The sequence below is a fragment of the Peromyscus eremicus genome, chromosome 11 (genome assembly GCF_949786415.1).
Source record: "Peromyscus eremicus chromosome 11, PerEre_H2_v1, whole genome shotgun sequence".
Taxonomy (NCBI): Eukaryota; Metazoa; Chordata; class Mammalia; order Rodentia; family Cricetidae; genus Peromyscus; species Peromyscus eremicus.
In genome coordinates, this window is record NC_081427.1 from 72,943,086 (window position 1) to 72,966,198 (window position 23,113).

Here is a 23,113-nt window from a genome sequence, read left to right on the forward strand (position 1 = left end):
CGCCTTTAATCCCAGCACTCGGGAGGCAGAGCCAGGCGGGTCTCTGTGAGTTCAAGGCCAGCCTGGGCTACCAAGTGAGTTCCAGGAAAGGCGCAAAGCTACACAGAGAAACCCTGTCTCGAAAAACCAAAAAAAAAAAAAAATACTAAGGAGCAATGGGATGTAACACTGAAACTGAAAGGTACTATTAACCTAAGCGTAGAAGTCAAGCACAGAACCAAACACAGACAGTGAGAGCAGTCTATCTCTGTGCCACAGGAGAAAAGGAGAGTAACTGTAATGGCTTAAACTGGGCTTCTTCCTTCTTCAGTGATGTTGTACTACAAAAATGGGAATAATTATAAGATTCAAAGACACTTTTTCCTTCTAGTTAGAAATAGAACACAAATTATTCATAACTCAGCTACTTTCTTTTGCTGTTGTAAAATACCATAACTAAGGTTGCCTTGGTTAAAAGTATTTAGTTTGCCTTACAGTTTCAGAGAGCCAGAGTCCACGATGGCCGAATGAAGGAGCAGCTGATAGCTTATGTCTTAATCTAAATCCATTAGGCAGAGAAAGAAAGCACTGGGAATCACAAGTCTTTTGAAACCTGAAAGCCCAACCCCAGTGACAAACTTCCTCCAACAAGGCCATGCCTCCTAATCCTTACCAAACAGTTCCAAGAACTGGAGATCATGTATTCAAATATATGAGCCTATGGCAGTCATTCTCATTCATTCAAATCATTTCAAAATACATCCATTCTAGAAGGAATCTAGCAGGAAAGATCATTTCTATTTTGAAAAATCATGTAAGGAACAGGAACAGATCTCCAATGATTATCACATTTAGATAGTAATCTCCAGTCTCCATCAAGTACTCTTAGCCACTGAATGACCTCTCCAGCCCCATAAATTTATCTTCCTTGAAATATTAGAGGGAATAGTATGAGAATCTACTTGGATTTGTACACCAGCACCCACATCAGGGAGCTTGCACCCACCTATCAACTCTGGATCCAGTGGTTTTGACACCCTCTTCTGAGTTCCAAGGGCGCGCGCACACACACACACACACACACACACACACACACAAATCATAAAAAATAAAGATCATCTACTTAATCTCTTCCCTCACCACAGATTTCTACTGTTATAATAAACACTACTTTAAGTTGTTAAAAGGAAAATACTTTTCTAAAGTTATATGTTTGAGTTTCGCTAATCTTTTATTAAGCAAATGATACCTGAACAATGTTTCTCATTCATAAAAACAAAAAGTTGTTACTTTCTAAGGAGTTATCTGAGATAAATATCTTATTTGTAAGAAAAACAAAAATATTTCCTAAACACATTCCTTGTCTTCTACTGATTACAGCAAGTAATGATTATAGTATAAACTTAGGTGAAACCCAATTCTTCCTGCCTGACAGATAGTTGGTTCAATTGACAAGTATTTGTTAAAAGGTGATGTCAACAACTGTTAAGCCAGACACTAGTAATTTAAAAAAAAAAAAAAAAAGACAAGCATCTGTTCTTAGGAGACAGATAAATCGAAGCAAACAAACACAAGAGTACTTTCCTTCCAAATGGTTTATCTTCGATTAACCTTTCCCCACAAGCTTCCAAGACCATAGGATCTGCTAGCTTCTGCTTTCCAGTTCTCAGTATCCCCTCTTTGAAAAAAGGGCAATCTCCACAACTACCATCACTAAATACCAGCTATGTAAGCAATGTGTGAGGTGCCAGAAGAAGTGTCCCTCCACTGAACTTGATGTTAGCAAATGCCTCATCTACATGCTGCTTGCACCTCGGTTACCTGGCACAGGAGCAGAGCAGTAAGGCAAGAGCTCGAGTAACTGGAAGGGAGGATACAGTGAAAACTAAATGCCTTTCCCAAGTAAAATGGGAAAGGTGCAATTAATTATTCTGTATTCAATAACATATTTCAGAAACTGTTGCAAAAACAGGCTTCTTGGGCTTCCTAATAATCAAAATTTACATTTAAGCTTAGGTTTGGGACATCAAATGTTTGTAAACATTTTCACAAATTAGTTTTCATTCCTTCAAGATACATCTGCTGTAACTCCCAGAAATGTTACCACTATAAAAAAAAGTTCAAATGCCTTAAAATACACGTTTTTATTCTTAATATTCTTAATTCAAGATTTGATAATCTCATGTAATCATCCTTGGCCTTAGATGACTCCATCTGCAGAATTAAGCCAAATACAACTTTTTATACTATAAAAAATTTTAAACCAATTTGTGGTCAATGGATTACAGTAGTTTTGTTAAAGTATTAAAGTAACTTTTAAACATTTACATTGACTCACACATGTTCATTTCACATAAATTAACTTCCAGAATTCTATCTGAATTCAATTTCACAATGCATAGTATCAAAATCCCACTACTCTGATCAAAGAAATCACAAATGTCCAAAGAGAAATTCCCCATAGTCAAATGCCTGGAAGAGCAGAGAGGAGGCATCCAATACCTCGAATGAAGAAGAGACTCAAAGACAACTTGTGCAGGATCCTGTAAAACCCAGAAAGACAAATGATGAATTCATGAAGAAGAGTAAAACAGAGTGTGGTGAGAAAGCCATCTGCCTGTGACATAATAGTCAAGCAGGGTTTTTTAGAATCCTTCCCTTTGATTTAACAAAAGGGTCTCAAAACCTAGAGAGTACTGAAATAGTGATGTAGAGAAGGAGTGGTACTGACCAATTGCATAGACTTTGGAAGTGATCTATCATTTCTCTCCTTGGGTAATAACAGCTTTTAACCTAAATTTTACTTTTGTTGTATATAAATTCTTAATCAATTGTGAAGAGTAAAAGAAGAAAATAAAAAAGTACAAACTTGGTGTATCAATCTTTCTTCTGGCTCATACAAGATATATTTGTGAAATATTTGTAAGTAAAAACAAATAACAAATACTGAAAATGACATCTTATTGCAATTTTTTTTGCATCAAATATCTACATGAATAAAAAATTTTTTCAGAGCACAGAAAAACTCAGTACAAAAGGACAATGGCTCAGAACAAATACCAGATGAACATAAGAGGTTAATTTTAATAATCAAATACATAATTCATCTAATCTAGGAAATGCCAAAAATAGTATAAAGAGATATTCCATTTAACATGAACTAATGTACCAACTGTCAGTGAAAAAGGATGACTAAATGATTCTGGAATGCAATATGCTTATGTTTAATGACATCAATAGACATGTAGGAAATTCACAATAGATTAATTACCCAGTAACTGTGATACTTATAAAGCTATTACTTGGCTACAATTTCATTCTACTTTTGGAACTAACCATGATCCAGGAAAAACAAACAGCATAAAACATATTACTCTTTTTTTAGACAGGTACACTTGAGTGCAAAGACAATTTTAAAAATATTATGTTATTGTTTTTGGCACAGGAAAACATTTCAAAGCATTATTCATATTATTTCTCTCCCCTAAAGTTAACATACTTTAATGCCATATGGGTACAAATTTACTTCTGTTCATTTAAACTAGTAATTAAACTTTATAACATAGAAAACTGCTCAAGTAAAATAATCTCATTCCACTGAAAGGCATTTTTTTTTTTCTAAAATAACATGGGTGATGTGCCAAATGGCTGGGGTGGTAGCTCATTATACCTTCAGAGAGAATCCAAGTTTGGGGCTTATCTTGAGTTCTCAAATGCAACAGAAAAGCCTCAGGGTAGAATCAAGGTTAGAAAGTGCAATGAGACATAAGTGAGTGAACTGTTGTGAGGATGACGAGCAAAGCACTGTTACTCTGTAACAAGTAATCTCTCTATCACTGTTACTATATCAACTGAGAGGTCTTATATCTAAAATACTCAAAACCATTTGAAGAAAGAAAGCCTTGTGCTTAGAAAATGCCTAGCACCTTTTTGTTCCCTTAAATTCATAGTAAAATTTAGAGGAATATACAGAGAATTCTCACACACCCATCGCTCCAAAATACATACAGCCTATTACTGGGATTGCAAACCTATCCACTAAAATGAGCTACCTCTCCATTTATTTATTTTTTATTTCAGCAGGAGTTTATAGTTTTCCTCATACTACATTTTTAATATTTTATTAGATTTACATTCCAGCATTTCATTTTGAAGATTATCATAAATGGCATTGTAGTTTCAAAATCTATCCATTCAGTGCTGGTTTATGACAAGTTGTTGATTTAAAAAATACTAATCCTGTTTCCTACAAAACTTCCATGAATGTTACTAATTCCAAGAGAGGTGCATGTGGCTAGTTTATTTTCCCAAGAGATGACAATATCCTTTGTGTAAAAGTTTCAGTTTTATTTTTTCTTTCCTGTCCTGTACTCTTATTTACTTTTCTTCTCTTACCGCATTGGCTACAACTTCTAACACTATGGTGAAAGAAATGTTATAAACGAACATTTCTTGTTTCGACTGCCTGGTCCCATATAACCAACTGAATATAAATTATAAATGTGTGGCCAATAGCTCAGGCTTGTTACTAGCTAACTCTTACACTTCAATTAACCCCTATTTCTTATCTAAGCTTAGGCACATGGCCTGGTATCTTTCTTCATATGGCATTTTCATCTTGCTCTCTTTGCATCTGCCCATGACTCACTCTGACTCAGCCTGTCCTCGTTCCAGCATTCTCAGTTTGGCTTTCCACCCTTATGTTATTCTGCCTTGCTACAGGCCAATAAGCTTTTTTATTAACCAATGAGAATGATATATATTCACAGTGTACAAAAGATTACTCCACAGCAAAATGGTGATAAAAATAACCATCCCTTATTCCTGACCTTGGCTGAAGAAATAATGTCTCACATATATAGTGTCAGCTATATATTTTTGGTAGATATTTTTTATTAAACTGAGGAAATTGCACTCTATTCCCAATTTATCAAAGGTTCTTGTCATGAACATGTTTAAATTCTTTTCATATATACATATATACATATATATATAAAATGTGTGTGAACATATATAAGGATATATAAATACATTACATTTCATATATGTATATGTGTGTGTGTATATATATATACATATATAAATATATATGATTATCATGGTTGCTAAAAATCCCCAGTCTAATGATCCCAATCTTCCCTATAGATCGTGTTTGAAGCTTCCTAGGGGTCTTCAAGCCATATTTTATGCAGTGGTATAAACTGTAACTTTCTGATAGCCACGTAGACAATACTGTAGTGTCAAGTCAGAAGTCCTCTCTAATCAGTCCTCAGTACTTTAGCAAGGTTTACACTCAGTCTGAGTGCTGCAATGGGCAGATTCAGTAAGGCTCTTTTCCTCAGCTATGAGTGGTATAGGTGTGTGTTCAGGTAGACTAGCTAACACAGAAAAATTATGTAAGAACTACTTTAAGCAGCAAAAAATACCAATAAAAAGAACAAAATGTTTAATAATATGACATTTAATTAATTAGTTAATGTATCTACTGTACACTTTAGCAGTTACACACCTGAGAATTTATTCTAAAGAAATACACATTTATCCAGATATAACCTGCACATAAAGTTTTATAGCAAATTTAATGTACTAGTGGCCAACTGGAATTTTATCAACTGACAAATGGTAAAACTATAATGAATTTATACCATATAATAATGCTCAGTAACAAAAAGAAACAAATATTAATCCATACAGTCACCTCAATTAATCTCCAAAGAATTATGTTGGGTAACACAAGTTAATCTCAAAAGATTACACATTCTATAATTCTATATAACACACATGAAGTGATAACAGCAGTGAACTAGAGAGATGATCAATGACTGTAAAACCTAAAGGTAAATAGGAAATAATGTGGCATGATAAAAGAACAAAGTAAGACAATCTTGGTAAAGACCTCATTCCCTAGCTTAACTATGTATATTTGAATATAATGAATGTGATATTGTACTAAATTTGCAAGGTGTAGCTTTAAAGGGGGAAATTCAGGTCTATGCACTAAAACATTCCAACATATTATTTCTTTTTTAAATATATATATATTATAATTAACTTAATTCACATATCAGCCACAGATTCCCCCATCCTCCCTCCTCCCACCCCCCAGCCTTCCCTCCCAATTGACCCCCCATTCCCACCTCCTCCAAGGCAAGGTCTCTCTGGGGATTCAGCCCAGCCTGGTAGATTCAGTTGAGGCAGGTCCAGTCCCTTCCTCCCTACACCAAGCCTGAGCAAAGTGTCCCAGCATAGGCCACAGACACCAAAAAGCCAGCCCATGCACCAAGGACAGGTCCTGGCTCCACTGCCTGGGGGCTTCCCAAACAGTTCAAGCTAATCAACTGTCCCACTTATCCAGAGGACCTGGTCCAGTTCCATGGGGGCTCCTCAGCCACTGGTTCACAGTTCATGCATTTCCACTATTTTGGCTATTTGTCCCTGTGCTTTTTCCAATCATGGTGTCAATATCTCTCACTCATACAGTCCCTCCTCTCTCGCCAATTGGGCTTCCAGAGCTCCACCTGGGGCTCGGCCGTGGATCTCTGCATCCGCTTCCATCAGACACTGGATGAGAGTTCTATCACAACAGCCAGGGTGTTTGGCCCTCCTCCACTGTTGGTGGGAATGCAAACTTGTACAACCACTTTGGAAATCAATATGGCATTTTCTTAGAAAATTGGGAATCGACTTCCCTCAAGGCCCAGCTATAACACTCTTGGGCATATACCCAAAGAATGCTCAATCATACCACAACAACACATGCTCAACTATGTTCATAGCAGCATTATTTGTAATAGCCAGAACCTGGAAACAACCTAGATGCCCTTCAATTGAAGAATGGATAAAGACAATGTGGTACATATACACAATGGAGTACTACTCAGCAGAGAAAAACAATGACATCATGATTTTTGCAGGAAAATGGATGGAACTAGAAAAAATCTCCTGAGTGAGGTAACCCAGACTCAGAAAGACAAACATGGTATGTACTCACTCATAAGTGGATACTAGATATAAAGCAAAGGATAACCAGACTGCAACTCACAACTCCAGGGAGGCTACCTAGTAAAGAGGACCCTGAGAAAGACACAGGGATCGCCCAATGACAGAGAAATGGATGAGATCTACATGAGCAAACTGGGGGTGGGGGTGGGGGGTAATAGAGGGCAAGGGTCGGGGGAAAGAGAGCTTACGGGAGTGGGAGGTACCAGCTGGATCAGGACCAACATATTATTTCTCACAATTTTATGAGAATTTACAACTCAAATTAAGAAACTTACTGAATAAAATGTAGTCACACGCTGAAGTACAATAAGCCATTAGTGTTCTCTTGTGGTGATGTTTTTATTCTGACAATTTCATATATGTACATATTATATCTTGGTCATTTTCACATGACCCCATTATCCTCTGACACCCCTACTCCTGCTGAAGTCTTTTCTCTCCTGCTACTAAATTTCTGAACGTCATCTACAATGCTTTGAATAGACACACCTTGAGTATAACTGTTGGAAATTTTTCACTGAAAGTCAAATCAATGACTGGCCAAAGTCTGTGGTATACTGTCCTCTAAAACTATTCCAAGATTTGTTGTTTGTTTTTTTCTGCTCTTTTGGGTGGTCCACCACCCAGCTCCCAAATAAAGCACACAAAGAGGTTTATTCTTAACTATAAATGCCCGGCCTTAGCTTGGCTTGTTTCCTTAACTTATCCCTTCTACCTTTTGCCTCCGGGGTTTCCTTTTCTATTCCTGTATACCTTTCTTTGTTTCTTACTCCATAGCTTGCTGTATAGCTGGGTGGCTGGCCCCTGGGTTCTCCTCCTGCTCTGTCTACTTCTTTTTTTCTCTGCCTGCTAGCCCCACCTATCTTATCTCCTGCCTTGCTATTGACCATTCAGTTCTTTATTAGATCATCAGGTGTTTTAGACAGGTAAAGTAGCACATCTTCACAGAGTTAAACAAACGCAACATAAAAAAATAAGATACCTTAAAGCAATATTGCCCAACAAAGACTGTTTTGAAATTTCTATACAAGAAAAACATACCAAATTACTCATATATAGTGTCTTCAACTAATTTCCAGTAATAATTACAAACCTTCCTTTTATGTAACAATTGTAAGTAATTCATATGATTATGTTGTGTAAAATATATCTATGTGCTTTTATATCACAAAATATTTGGAGTATGGTGATTATCAAGAATATCTTAATGCAATTCTTAATTATCTTCTAGTATATGATCTATGTATAAAGGTAGTACTGGTTCCAACTTCAATTAACCAATATAGCTCACAATGTGCTCTTCCTGCTGCTACTATTAAGAATAAACCTAGATATACTGTCGCTTCTTGGCACTTTTTAAAAGGTCTTTTGATAACATTTTAGCGATATGTAGGTTTCTGTTCAAGTTCAAAGAATAAACTCCTTTGAGAGGGTTGTAAAAACCTGTATTTTGAGAATAAACTATTAGACTTCTGGAAATGACAAGATTGTGTATTGAGTAATATATCTCTAAAACTTGTATTTGGCTTTATAAAACCTACACCCCAATAAATAGAGCTATTTCAGATAATAATGGCATATGCACTTGTTCTGACTTACGTCTACTCAACCTTCAAATTTTCAGTGGTGATAAATAATAGTATACAGAGTCCAGCATTTACATGCAAAAAAAAGAGTAGTGCTTATAAATATTGTCCCCAAACTCACATTTTAGAAGAAAAAAGCAATTAACTGTCTTCTTTAGAGCAAAATAAGCCTGTGCAGTGATAACTGCCACTACTGTTATTACTGCTTTCCAGAAACTTGCTGCTTCAAATTCCTTAGAATAAGAACAGAAGTCTACAGAGATGGACATTCAGAACTTATCAAATAAATAGGAGGTAGACTTCTCGAGAAGAAGACCAGGGATGGGTAAAACTAATATGAAAGGGAGTAATAAAGAGTGAATATGACCAATGTACATATGTATTTATGAAAATGTAATCAACTTATTTTGCACACTTAATTGATGCTAAAAAGGAAATATCACACCCTGAACTTATATATCTATAAAGTTAATATTATATTAAATATTCAGTCATTATATATTCAGTAACCTTGATGAATAAATCTTAATAAAAAACATTCCATTGATCTAGCTAAAAGGAAGCCAACATGCCTAAGAAGAATTTCAAACAATCTGTCTCAAAAAGGAAGATTCTTTTTTTTTTTTTTTGCGTTTACTTTTTTTACTTAGTTTTTAAAATTGGTGTGTATAATATGTGTATTGGCATATGTACAAGTGCCACAGCATGTATGTGAAGATCATATAAACCCTCCTCATTCTCGCTAATTGGACTCCCAGAGATCCACCTGGGGCCTAGTCATGGATCTCTGCATCCAGATCCCTCAGTAGTTGGATGAGGTTTCTAGCACGACAATTAGGGTGTTTGGCCATCCCATCACCAGAGTAGGTCAGTTCGGACTGTCTCTTGACCATTGCCAGCAGTCTGTTGTGGGGGTATCTTTGTGGATTTCTGTGGGCCTCTCTAAGACAAACATGGTATGTACTCACTCATAACAGGATACTAGATGTGGAACAAGGATGACTGGACTGCTACTCACATCACCAGGCAGGCTACCTGGAAAACAGGACCCCAAGAAAGACACAGGGATCGCCCAACGACAGAGAAATGGAATGAGATCTACATGAACAGCCTGGACATGAGTGGGGGTAGTGAAGGGCAAGGGTCGAGGGAAAGAGAGCTTGGGTGAGTGGGAGATCCCAGCTGGATCAACAACAGAGAGGGAGAACAAGGAATAGGAGACCATGGTAAATGAAGACCACATGAGAATAGGAAGAAAAAAAAGGAAGATTCTTAAGACAAGTATTTAAGAGCTTACTTTTGCTTTCTAATTTATACAGCTTCTCAACTATTGATACATTTCTCATAATCAAATCAATTTTAAAGGGTGATCTAAATTTTTCAATAACATGACTATAGTTTCCCCACGAGATCTTTTGCAAATGTTTCATAGAATTCATCAATGAAGCCACCTGGACCTGGTATTTTCCATTAGAAAGACTATTAAGGATTTTTGGCAGACATGGGACTATTTGAGTTTTTATTTCATCTTTAGTTAGATTTTATTGCTTATGTTTTGCAAAGAATGTCCAGTTTATCTAAGATGTGGAGTTTATTGGCATAAAGTTATGTATAATAACCATTTACTATTGCCTTAATGTGTACAAGAGATATCCCTTTCTTCCACATCTTCCCCCATCCCAAATAACTCTGGCTAGGAACCTACCATTTTACTAATAACATCAACCATTTTTGGCTTGATGAGCTTTTTTTTCATTGTCTGCCATTAAATTAGCTTCTATTGTCATTTTTTGTATGTGTGTAGTGTGTATACATCCACATGTGTGCATGTGTGTGTGCTGGTACACAGCATATGTGGCCCAGATTTCATTAGTGGGTATCTTCCTCAACCACTCTCTGTTTCATGTTTTGAGACAGGTACCTCACTGACCCTGGAGCTCACAGACTCAGCTAGACTGGCTGGTCAGCAAGTCCGAGGGATGACTGGGCGGCAGCTCCGCCATGGCTCTGTGGCTTCATAATCATCCCAGACTGGTGCACAGCATTTCTCTATTGAATTTATTATTTTTTTCATCATCGCACTTTGGATTTAATATGCTCTTATTTATTTAGTTTCTTAAGGGAAAAGCTTAGGACATTGGACTTAAACCTTTCTAATTTTATGATATAAATATTTAATGCTACGAATTTTCCCATAAGCACTTCTTTAGCTATACCTCAAAATTAAATATATTTAATTTTCAGTAAATGGAAAATGTTTTGTTGTTCCTTGGTACTTCTTTTGAAATTATATTTAACTGACAGCTAACTCAAAATTGTGTTGCTTGGTCTAAAATGAAAGACTATATTACGATTTTCCAAGTAGATTTATCTATCAGAAATGCCAGGTTGTGTATGGACAGAGAACACACTTTATGTAACTTATTTGAGACAAGTTTAATGGCCTAAAATATTGTATGGAGGCACAACTGAAAGAATGTGTACTTTTCTTTCATTTTTCCTTGAAGTATATACGTGTTCAGTATGTGCATATGTTTATTGGGCTGCATGCAAGTGTGTGCATGTACATGGGCATGTGGGAATCCGAGATTGCCATCAGGAGTCTTCCTTGACCGCTTTCCATATTATTCATTGAGCAGGGGTCTCTCACTTGACCTTATGGCTCTGCTCAGCCAGCTTGTCTTAGAGTTCCCTATGTATGTCGTTCAAATGCTGGAAGTACAGTCAGTTGACCATGCGTACCTGGTATTTATGAAGGTACTGGGGATCAGTACTCTGTTCCTTATACTTGTGAAACAAGCATTTTAATTATTGAACCACCTCCCTAGCACCCAAAATCATGTGTTCTACACATGGGTAGTTTTCTATATGTGTAACTTAGAGAATGTTAGACAATAGTGTTGTTTAAATTTTCTCTATGTTCCAATTTCTTTCCTCACCAGCTGGTGCATTATTGAAAGGAGCATGGAAATCTCCAACTATGCATGGGTTTATTTAACTAGTAATCCAGTCAGCTTTGCCTTGTATCTTCTCTGTGACTTCAAGGTCTGTTATTAAGGATGTGAACGTTTAGGATAATTATGCCTTGCTGAAGACTCAACCTATTCATCAGTATAAAATGATCTTATCAGAACTAGTAAAACTCCATATAATAACCTCTAATATTAATATAACCAGCCTGGCTTTTTTTTTTATTATTTTGCAATACAATTCAGTTCTACATATCAGCCACGGATTCCCTTGTTCTTCCCCCTCCCGCCCCCGTCACGTTCCCCCCAGTCCACCCCCCATTCCCACCTCCTCCAGGGAAAAGCCTCCCCTGAGGACTGAAATCAACCTGGTAGATTCAATCCAGGCAGGTCCAGTCCCCTCCTCCCAGGCCGAGCCGAGCATCCCTGCATAGGCCCCAGGTTTCAAACAGCCAACTCATGCAATGAGCACAGGACCCGGTCCCACTGCCTGGATGCCTCCCAAAGAGATCAAGCCAATCAACTGTCTCACCCATTCAGAGGGCCTGATCCAGTTGGGGACCCCTCAGCCATTGGTTCATAGTTCATGTGTTTCCATTCGTTTCAGCCTGGCTTTTATTTGATTAACTGCCACCATTATCAACAAGAAGAGAATACTACTATTTAATTTTTAAATATCCAAGACTTACTTTTCCTTTTTTCAAATACTATACTATAGAGTGAATTTTTTCTTCCAGAACTTTAAAGTTGCTGCTCCATTGTGTTCTAGATTATGTTACTTCTTTTTTAAACTGTATGATGTCAGGTTAGAGAGACGCCTAGTAGGCTAGGTCCTCCTGTGCAAGCATGAGAACTGTAGGATCAACAGAACCACAGAAAGCCCAAGTGTGAGCACACACCTGGAACCCTAGCAGCAGACAAGGCAGACCCAGAAGGGTCCTGGGGCTCACAAGCTAACCGGGATAGCCCATTTGTGTCACAGGCTAGCCAAGATAGCACATTTGTATCACAGGCTAGCGGGGGTAGCCCATTTGTGGGCACCAGATTAGTGATGGGATCCATTACAAAAAAAAAAAAAATGTATAAAATAACAGAGGAAAACACCAGACATTCTGGCCTCCACATGCACAAGAGCTAGCATCATCCTACACGCGCGTGCGTGCGCGCACACACCAACACACACACACACAAGTAAGTAAGTAGTATACAATGTCTTTTCCTCTTTAGCCTGCCTTTAAGAATCATTCTCAGTAAAGTAGGCTAGATGCAGAAAAACAAGCATCACACACTTTCTCTCATTTGTGAATGTTGGCTTTGAATCTTCAGATATGTGTGTTTCACTTGAAATATCCAGAGAACAGAAAATCAGTAAGGGGCTATGCTGGCTAGTTTTGTGTCAACTTGACAAGCTAGAATCATTCAGGAGGAGGGAACCTCAATTGAGAAAATGCACAGAGACTGGATTGTGCATTTTGGGCAAGCCTGTGGTGCATTTTCTTGATCGATGATTGATGTGGGAGGGTCCAGCTCACTCTGAGCAGTACCACCACTGGCAGGTGGTCCTGGGTGCTGTAAGAAAGTAAACTGAACATGTCACAGGAGCAAGTCAGTAAGCAGCCTTCCTCTACATCCTCTGTGTCAGTTCCTATCTCTATGTTCCTGCCTTGGGATTCCTGCCCTGACTTCCCTGTAAGATGAAATAAATCCCTGTCCTTCCCAAACTGTTCATGGCCAAGGTGTTTTATCACAATATAACAAGGGCCATGGCAGTATAAACATACACAGACACACAGACACACATATACACATACATACACACACAAAGATTTTAAAATGTCTATAAGAAACAATTGTGCTGGATAGGTTTATGTCAATTGGATAAAAGCAATAATCACCTGAAAAGAGGAAACCCCAACTAATAAATGCCTCTATAAAATCAAGCTATATGCAGGCAAACCTATATGGCATTTTCTTAATTAGTGATCAATCGGGGAGAGCCAAGTCCATTGTAGGTGGGGATAGCCCTGAGTTGGTGGTCCTAAGTTATATAAAAAAAGCAGGCTGAGCAAGCCATAAAGAGTAAGCCACTAAGCAGCACAAAAACTGGTTAATTCTATATAAGAACATGTAGCATAGCTGGGCGGCGGTGGCACAAACCTTTAATCCCAGCACTCGAGAGGCAGAGCCAGGAGGATCTCTGTGAGTTCAAGGCCAGCCAGGTCTACAGAGCGAGATCCAGGACAGGCACCAAAACTACACAGAGAAACCCTGTGTAAAAAAAGAAAAGGAAAAGAAAAGAAGAAAAAAAATCAATTTGCCAATAAGCACAATGTAGACATTTAAAAAACAAAAAAAAGAAAGAAAGAACATGTAGTATAGTGTTAATATAGTTTTTAAATGACAAATCATCTGCATTCTCTTGGAGAAATAAAAAGCCATTATCTTAAATTAATTGTAAATACTACCTACCCAAAGCATCCTAAAGGGTTATTACAGGAGAACGAATTTACTACAAATTACCTTTGAGGGGCATGGTGATCTTTTTAAATGCTCAACATAGTTCACATAAAGAGTCTACTATATTAGGAATAATCATTTAGAGAATAATAATGAGTAGATTATCATAAACATTTAAAAATTACAACTACATTAAAATAAAAATTGCATATTACATAACTATAATACTAAGTTGAAAATATTACAAAATTCCTTTTACCTACATTATTGGGTCAAAGTTTTCCAAGCATGTTGCCTTTTGAATATAAAGGGTCCCCCAAAGGGATCATGTGTTGACAGTTTGTTACCCAGCTAGTGGCTTCCATCACTGCAAGGTGATTGGGTCATAAAAGCTCTGACCTAATGATGATGCTGCCTCACAGATGGATTAAACTGTAGGGTAGGTGGTGGAAACTTCCCATGGTAAGGCCAAGTTAAAGTCAATAGGTCAACAGAGGTGTGCCCTTGCAGCACTGATCTCAGGCTTCTTCCTCACTCTCTGCCCCCATCTAACACAGCAGTTCTCAGCCTTCCCAATGCTGTGATCCTTTACTACAGTTCCTTATGGTGTGGTGACCCCCAACCATAAAATATTCCATTGCTACTTCATGACTGTAATTTTGCTACTGTTATGAATCATAGTATAAATATTATAAAGTATAAACACAGAGTTTTGCCAAAGGAGCCACAAACCACAGGTTGAGAAGTGCTCATCTAACATGAGCACTGTTTTACCACATGGTCTCAAAGATGATAAACTGCTCTACTAGTACACATGAGCCCAGAAGCAACCCGATCGATCAACCATCAACTGATATTTCTGAAACCCTGAGGCAAAAGAAGTATTTTCAACTGTTTTCTTAGGTCACTATTTTGTCACTGTGAGGAAAGTTATTCAACACAGTGAGTCATACTGAAAAGTATTAGATTTGAAAAAAAAAACTAACAAACAAAAACTATAGGATCTAATAAAAGCCATTGATTGTTTGTTCTAAGGCAAGTCACTTCACCTTTCTTTTGCCCTGTTTATCCGTAAATAAAATCTGTGTAGGAACATTTCAAAGCCATGTTTACAGTGTGGTCATTAGGATGAGATGTTCCCCACACTCCCAGGCATTTGAACACTTGGCTCCCATCTGGTGATGCTGTTTGGTGAGATTTAGGAAGTGTGGGCTTGTTGGGGGAAATAGGTCACCGGGGGGGGGGGGGGGGGGGGGGGGGTAGGCTTTGAGGTTTTAACACCCCACCCTACCCCAGGTGGTCTCTGCTTTGTGCTTTAAGTTTTAAGATATGAGCTCTCCGCATGTGTTCCTGATTTGGTGGTTGCCACTTGCAGTCATGATAGACCCAAACTCTCTGGAACATTAAACCAAAAAACCCTCTTCTTCTACAAGCTGCCTAGTCCATGGTGTTTTATCATAGCAATAGATAGTAACTAATACACATGTCTTTTTTTTTTTTTTTTTTTTTTGGTTTTTCGAGACAGGGTTTCTCTGTGTAGCTTTGTGCCTTTCCTGGAACTCACTTGGTAGCCCAGGCTGGCCTCGAACTCACAGAGATCCACCTGGCTCTGCCTCCCGAGTGCTGGGATTAAAGGCGTGCACCACCACCGCCGGGCTAATACACATGTCATATAGGGTAAGTAATGAATGTAAAATAAATAGAGTGTGATCAATTTCCAAAAAAATATTAAGGGGAAAACAACTGTTCCCTAGGACTACAGCCAATTATTTCTTAAATATGGTACCTTCAAAACCTCTACTCTAAGTATTTCTATGTTGCTCCCACTATGCATCAATCCTCTATGTATAAGCAGAGAACTTTTCCCAGAACGCTCAGTGTATACTGCTTTCCTTAGCTTTAAGAAACTACTGTTTTCCTCAAATCCTCAAAGCAAAAATAATTTCCTTCCTTCATTTAGAGTTATCTTGAAAGGATATTTAAATTACAGGCAGAAATGTCTCTAGTATTCTCTTTACCAGTCTATACAATGTAGAAATAGATTCTATCTTTTAAAAAATGTTTTTCATACAATATATTTTGATCATGTTTTTGTTCCCCCAACTCCTCCAAGATGCCATCTCCCTATCTACCCAACTTCATGTTCATTCTTTCCTCCTCTCAAAAATTCCCCAAAACAAACAAACAAAAAACTAGTAAGAGAAAAAAATGTCAAAACAAAAGCCAACAGGTGTAAAGAAAAAACACTGAAGTTTTTTTTTGTTTTGTTTTGTTTTTTTGTGGTGGTCAACTTTTACGTAATGGGGCCTGCCCTGGAATGTGGCTCGTATACCCAGTGACACTCCATTAGAGAAAAGTGATTTTCTCTTTGCCAGCAAGTATCAACTCAATCAACTTGGTTGGAGGTAGGACCCCATGTCAATTTTCCCCTATTCTACCTTAACTCAATCTTACAGCCATTGACTTCTTGTAGGGTGTTTTGTCCATTCGATTTTATACCAACTACAGCTCAAAATAATAAAATATACTTATTGATAATACAATACTAAGTTTTTCCATTTTACATAAAATATTCATATCTGAAAACACGAAAGAAAAAGTACTACAAATTCCATCACAATACTGAACACAAATATCATTTTCTCACTGTACTAAGTATGCAGTAAACAGCTATCATAGTGCCAATCTGACAAGAGGCTGAGCTAGACACCAGAAATATTGTTTTAATTCAAATGAGCACAGCCTAGAAAAAAACTATAAAGAGAAACATGTTAAACTTAAGAGAAAGCAAATGTGATATGTTATGACAGTAAGTACTGGGTTCTCTAAGGATCTCATCTAAGCACAGATCTGGAAAAGTCTCATTAAAGGGACACTTACCTGAGAGATAAGTATCAGCTATAAAGTTGAAGAAAGGAAGAAGAATTGCATACAAAGAAGACAGACCATATTAAGATTGTGAGGAAAATAACAACTTCAAGTTACTGCACCAGTTCATGAAAGCTTGACTGCAGAGTATGGCAGAGGGAAATTATGCTACCTAGACCAGGTATGCCATATGAGTTGTACAGACCACATCAAGAAATACAGGCTTTATCCTAAAGTAGAAGAGGAGTAGAAGATGGACTGTTTCAACTCTCATGGAGAGAGCCAGCAGGACGTCAACACACCGCCCTCGCGAAGCCGCAAGTGACAGAGCTGAAGAAATAGCTATTCATCTTGTTTCATATTCCTCGGGTGGTTTTAGGGATAGTGTGGTGTCCTTGTGTTCTTGTTGCTGAATGGCCGCACTGTTTTCAGTCCCTACTGGGGATATTTATCCTCTGACCTGTTTAGTGCTGAACTGCTCCTAGCCTGCCACTAGAGCTTCTTTTATCTTTCTTTTGTTCAAGTCATCCTAAATGATGGCTGGATATTTTTCCAAAGTATTACTGCCTTTTATATAAAGTATTCTCTCTCTCTCTCTCTCTCTCTCTCTCTCTCTCTCTCTCTCTCTCTCTCTCTGTGTGTGTGTGTGTGTGTGTGTGTGTGTGTGTGTGTGTGTACGCACATGCGTGCATGTATGCATGTGCATAGGGGTGCACACGTATGTGTGTGCAGAGGTCAAACCTTGTTGTCTGATGTCATCTTCAATTGCCCTAGGCACTTTTTTCCCCCTCTGACACAAGGACTCTCACTGAACTTGAAGCTCACTGATATAGCTATAGTAACTGGCCACAAAGTCCCCAACATCCTCCTATCTCCACCCTCCTGCTGCTGGGAGCCAGATTACAAGACTATACTGCCATGCTTGGGTTCTTGGGTCCAAACTCAGGTCCTCATGCTTGTGCAGCAAACACTACTGACTGAGTCATCTCTGAAACCCATTTGATCTTTTTACTTTATAATGTGTTCATTTCTTCATGTAAAAATGGAATCTCGGGACTAGTTAATAGTACTTGCTGCTCCTAAAGAAGACCTGAGTTCAGTTCTCAGTACCCATATCCAATGGTTCTCAACCATCTAAAATCCAAGTTGAGGGGATCTAACACCCTATTCTAACCTCTGTGGGTACCATATGCACGTGTGTACATACACACACACACACACACACACACACACACACACACACACACATACAAACAAACACATGCACGGATGGACGGATGGATCGATAGATAGACAGACAGACAGGCAGGCAGATGGGTAGGTAGGTAGGTAGGTAGGTAGGTAGGCAGGCAGGCAGGCAGGCAGGCTGGCTGGCTGGCAGACAGACAGACAGATAAAACTAAAACAAATAGTTTTGAAGAGAATGTGAGCTCCATGAGGACAAGTATACTTATGTTGTTAACTGTGTGATTCTCAAGTTACCTAGAACTTTTCGTGACACAAAGTAAGCAATCAACAACATTCATAAGTTAAAGGCTGAATGAATGAATTAAAGAATGAATGAAGAAAGAATGGAATCTGGATTTAGGACTCGCTGTAACAGAAAGAACTGATGGAATGATCAGCAGGTAGAGCAGGAAGCTTGGCTGGTACTACATGAGCTGAGAAAGAAGAGAAGCTCAAGCCTAACCCTGGGTATCCGGCAGGGGACCAGAGTTTAGGATTTAGGGCAGAACTTTTCCCAGGAAGGGACAAGGTGATCAGTTCACTTGTGCAATCAGAATGTGAGCTATCCGGGAAACCCTGAGTGAAGATGTCCAGTCCACAGCAGAGGAGATGAGAGTGCAAAGGTTTGCATTGCGAAGACATGGCTAGCAGACTAAAGGAGAGTGGTCACAGTGACAAGCAGAGAGGACCCAGAACTGAGCATGTACAAACAAGCATCAAATAGTGGGTAAAAATAAAGTAGACTACAAGGGACATGGAAAATGAGTAGAGTGTTGAAAAAGACAATCAGATTTAAGATAATATTAAAAAATTTTCATGACAAACTCAAATATTGCTAGGTGAGGCAACAAAAGCCATCAAACATTAAGATGGAGGACATTGGTGCACATATAAATGATTCCAGGAAGAAGTTGGTAGAGAATGTGAGATAGCAGATAAAATGGGTCACAGCATAACTGTACACACCAAACAGAACCGAGGAAAAAAGAGAAAAGATGCAAATTTATTTTTCATTTTCCTCACAATTATTCACACGTATTATGTATTATTTATAATACATGATATTGATTATGACTGTTTGGATATGAATGAACTTTGCATGAATTAATAAAACAGCCTCAAAATAATCTAATAGTCACAAAGTTTTTTTCTTTACTTTTACTGACAATTCACATACACAACCTTAACAATTACAATCAAGTAGAATAGGATACAAGGTATATATGGTCAGAATGGACAAAAGATGGACATTAGCTTACAGTGCACATTTAGCATAATTACTCAAAAGGGTATGAAGTCTTTAAGATCTATGTATAGATGACACTTTGAATACACAACTGCTAAGGAACTAAATTTTAATTAGGGCAAAATACTTGTTTATAAAAACATAAAATAATGTATTTGATTTAAATAATGAATTATTTGTCATTTACACAAAATGTATGCATATTGATCCAACTCTTTACAAACTGATTAATTAACAATTACCTTAAATCTTTGCATATGGATGAGTAGGGAGTGGGCAGCCACGTCTTTATTGGTTTATTCAGTTACTCTGTAGGCTAAGGGTCAGTATCAACTATTAGTTTATTTTCAACTTACTTTTATCTTATTCTCATCAGTTATTGAAAAAATTAATTGTTCCCCAATTGACCTTAGTTATTAAACAGTGCTGCTTTTTATATCCAAGTCATTATTTTGCTTAACTTATTTGTTCTCCTATCCCACTAACCAAAGTCATCAGGAAAACTCATATATTCATCTATCATCCTTTATTTTACAGGTTAAAATCAGGGTGGTAACCCTTCAAAATTAGCTAATGAAGACTTTGGTGCTTTCAGAAACTGTTAAATGCAATGCTTGTTAATCTTATCAAAAACTGGAAAGTTCTTTTCTCCACTCATAGTGCTATTCCTATAGAAGTGCAGTATTTCTCTTTGCTGTTGATTTATCTCTTACAGTTCTCTCATAGAAGCATTACAGCTATAGCTTATTAATTTTTAACTGGTTACTCTGAGCAACAATTATAGAAAGAGAATTACTAAGGCTGTTATGATTTAATTAAAACAAATGGGGGGGGGGACCATTTCGAAACACTTAGCCTTTTCCAGACAGCAGACAGGAGGACCTGCTATTATTAAACCCTCTCATGGCCACTCTCCCAAGTCAGGTGCATGGAGAAAGAGTATTCTGGTTCCTGAATGGGTGATCTGAATTACTTTGTTCACTCTGAAAGGAGCGCATGAAAGATAAAATCCAAGTACCACTCCAATACCTTCTCTCACTTTCTTTTTAGTAGTGGTATCTGGAACCATATTCTACCTACAGAAAAGAACTTGGTAGTAATCTCAGTGGGAAAACAAAGAGTACGGGTAAGAAAAAGAAATGCCTAAGCTTTTAGAGTCAGGATCATGTATGACAATCAAACTGGAAGTCACTGCTAATGAGTGACAACCATTCATACCTTAGGATACTTCTCTTCTAGTGAACAAGTAAAGCCACTCCCATTGGTTCCATGAACATTCAACTACCATGTGAAGTCTGCATTTTAGAAATAGTACTTCAGCACAAAGGACAAAATACACCCCATTCCATCTCTCAGAAAGAACACACATGGAGCTGCTCCTATAGGGGGACTACACCAGAGTAACAAAGCACTTGTATGATCAATGATTACCAAGAGAGTAGTTCAGACACTTGAGAACCAAACAAAATCCTGAAAAGAAGGTGTATTAGTTAGTATCCTTCTTGTCCTGGTAACAAGCAGCAGCTGAGGCCCACTGTGACTCCTCGTTTAGCAAACACAGAAGCAAATGTTGTCAATGGCGGCAGCAGAAACATACAGACACGCCTTGCTCATCTCTGCAGACAGGAAGCAAAGAACTAACCATGACAGGCCAGATGACAGGACAGACCTTAAACCCTCCCAGGCTCAACCTGTTTTGTCTGGCGAGGCTGCACCTCCACCATTTCTACAACCTCCCAAAGTAGAGCTATCAACTGGGAGGAATTGTTTAAACATGTGAGCCTATGGAGCTTATTTTACATCTAAACTACAACACTGGGCACACTAGGAAGGACATATGTTAGCATTTAGACATTACCTGGCCTGCCCCTTGGGAACTGGGCAGGATGAATTTGCTAACATTCAGGCAAATTCCTAGACAGCCCAGGCCCTAAGGCCGTAGACTATGGACATGCGCTGCATGGATGCTGTAGCCTCTATATAATTGTGCGTTAAATCCCTTTATTAAAGGCAAACTCCTGCCCCTTTACCCCCTTTCCAAGGCCACATCTGCACCCCCTTCCCTTCCTCCTTTCCATCTCTTCTTCTCTTCCCTCTGTCTTCTCTCATTCCTCCTCTCTCCTCAGCCCTTATCTCTGGAGGCACACTCTGCATCCCTCCCCCTCTCCCCCAATAAATTCTCCACATGAGCTCTGTTGTATGGCTTCTGTCGTGTGGCATGGCTTTCTGGGACCCCTTGGGTCCATCCCGCCAAGGTCGCCTTCTGCCATTTTTATAACAACATAACTAGTTTTGTGGCTTGCTATCATTAGCTTCCTAAAACATTATTAAATGCATTAGAGGGCTTCGGTGTGAACATGATGAAAATATATAGTAGAAACTCTCAAACAATAAAAAAAAATGCTTAGAGATGTTGCTACTTTAGCAGGTGTGAACATTACAAAATGAAGCAGTATGTTGACACTAATTTAAAAATCACAATTTATTGCTGAAAATTGGAAAAAGGCCATATCTAATCTAAACATGAAGCATCCTATATAGAAGACTGTTTAAAGTTAGCTTCTTTCTGAAAACAGAAATGTCTTGGTCCTTGTTGCAAGCTAGATGGAATATCACTGAAGCACCACTGTCTCAGAGTTTCTGTTGTGTTGTGATTAAACACTGTGACCAAAAGCCACAATGGGAGGGAAATGGATTGTTTCCCTCACATTTCCATGTGGGCAGTTCAACATCAAAAGCACTTAGGGCAGGAACTCACTCAGGGCAAGAACCCGAGGGCACGAGCTGATGCAAAGGCCACAGAGAAGTGGTGCTTACTGGCTTGCTCCCCATGATTTGCTCAGCCTGCTTTTTTATAGCACCCAGAACCTGGTGGTGTCCAAGGGTAACACTGCCCAACATGTGCTGGGCCCTCCCACACCACCAATTAAGAAAATGCCCTAAAAGCCTGCCTATAGATTGATCTTATTTTATTATTTTTGTATTTATTTACATACTGACCACAGTTTCTCCTCCCTCTTCTTCTCCTGTTTCCTCCCCCCACCTTCTTCCTACCCCCTCCCCACACACACACACTCATAGGTAGTAGAGAATAGCTTACATAGGCAGAACAGTGGGAAACTGAACTTTGATGTAATGAAGAAATGTAGCCCATGGTAAAGGTCCATAAGTGCTGCCATTAGTACAAGAAGTGACTTTAAGGGAATTTGAATAAGTTGTAAAAGTAGGGAATCTTGGTATGCATCAAAGAATTCCCTTCCAAAATCAAGAGTACATGGGAACCAACAAGTAAACACATCAGTAGGCTTTCTTGATGCTGTCACTCAAGTTGGTAACCTACCTGGACAAAGGGGAGCTACAGTTAGTAGTGAGGACTGATCACTAACACACACATAAATACACTGTGCTGGCTGATTTTAGATCAACCTAACACAGCTAGAGTCATCTGAAAGGAGGGACCCTCAATTGAGAAATGTCTCCATAAGATCCAACTCTAAGGCATTCTCTTAATTAGTGACTAATGGGGGAGGGTCGAGCTCATTGTGGGTGAGGCCATCACTGGGCTGGTGGTGTGGGTTCTATAAGAAAGCAGGCTGAGCAAGCATGTAAGCAGCATTGCTCCATGTCCTCTGTGTCAGCTCCGCCTCCACATTCCTGCCCTGGTTGAGTTCCTGTCCTGACTTCCTTCAATGATGAACTGTGATGTGGAAATGTAAGACAAACTCTTTCCTCCCCATGCTGCTTTGGTCTTAGTGTTTCACCACAGCAACAGAAGCCTT

General features: G+C 38.5%; 1 protein-coding gene across 7 annotated transcripts in view; it reads right to left on the bottom strand.

Moving 5' to 3' along the window:
* Window positions 1-23,113, bottom strand: part of Arb2a (ARB2 cotranscriptional regulator A) — a 464,203-nt gene that overhangs the window by 361,514 nt on the left and 79,576 nt on the right. The gene's annotated exons all lie outside the window — the stretch shown is intronic.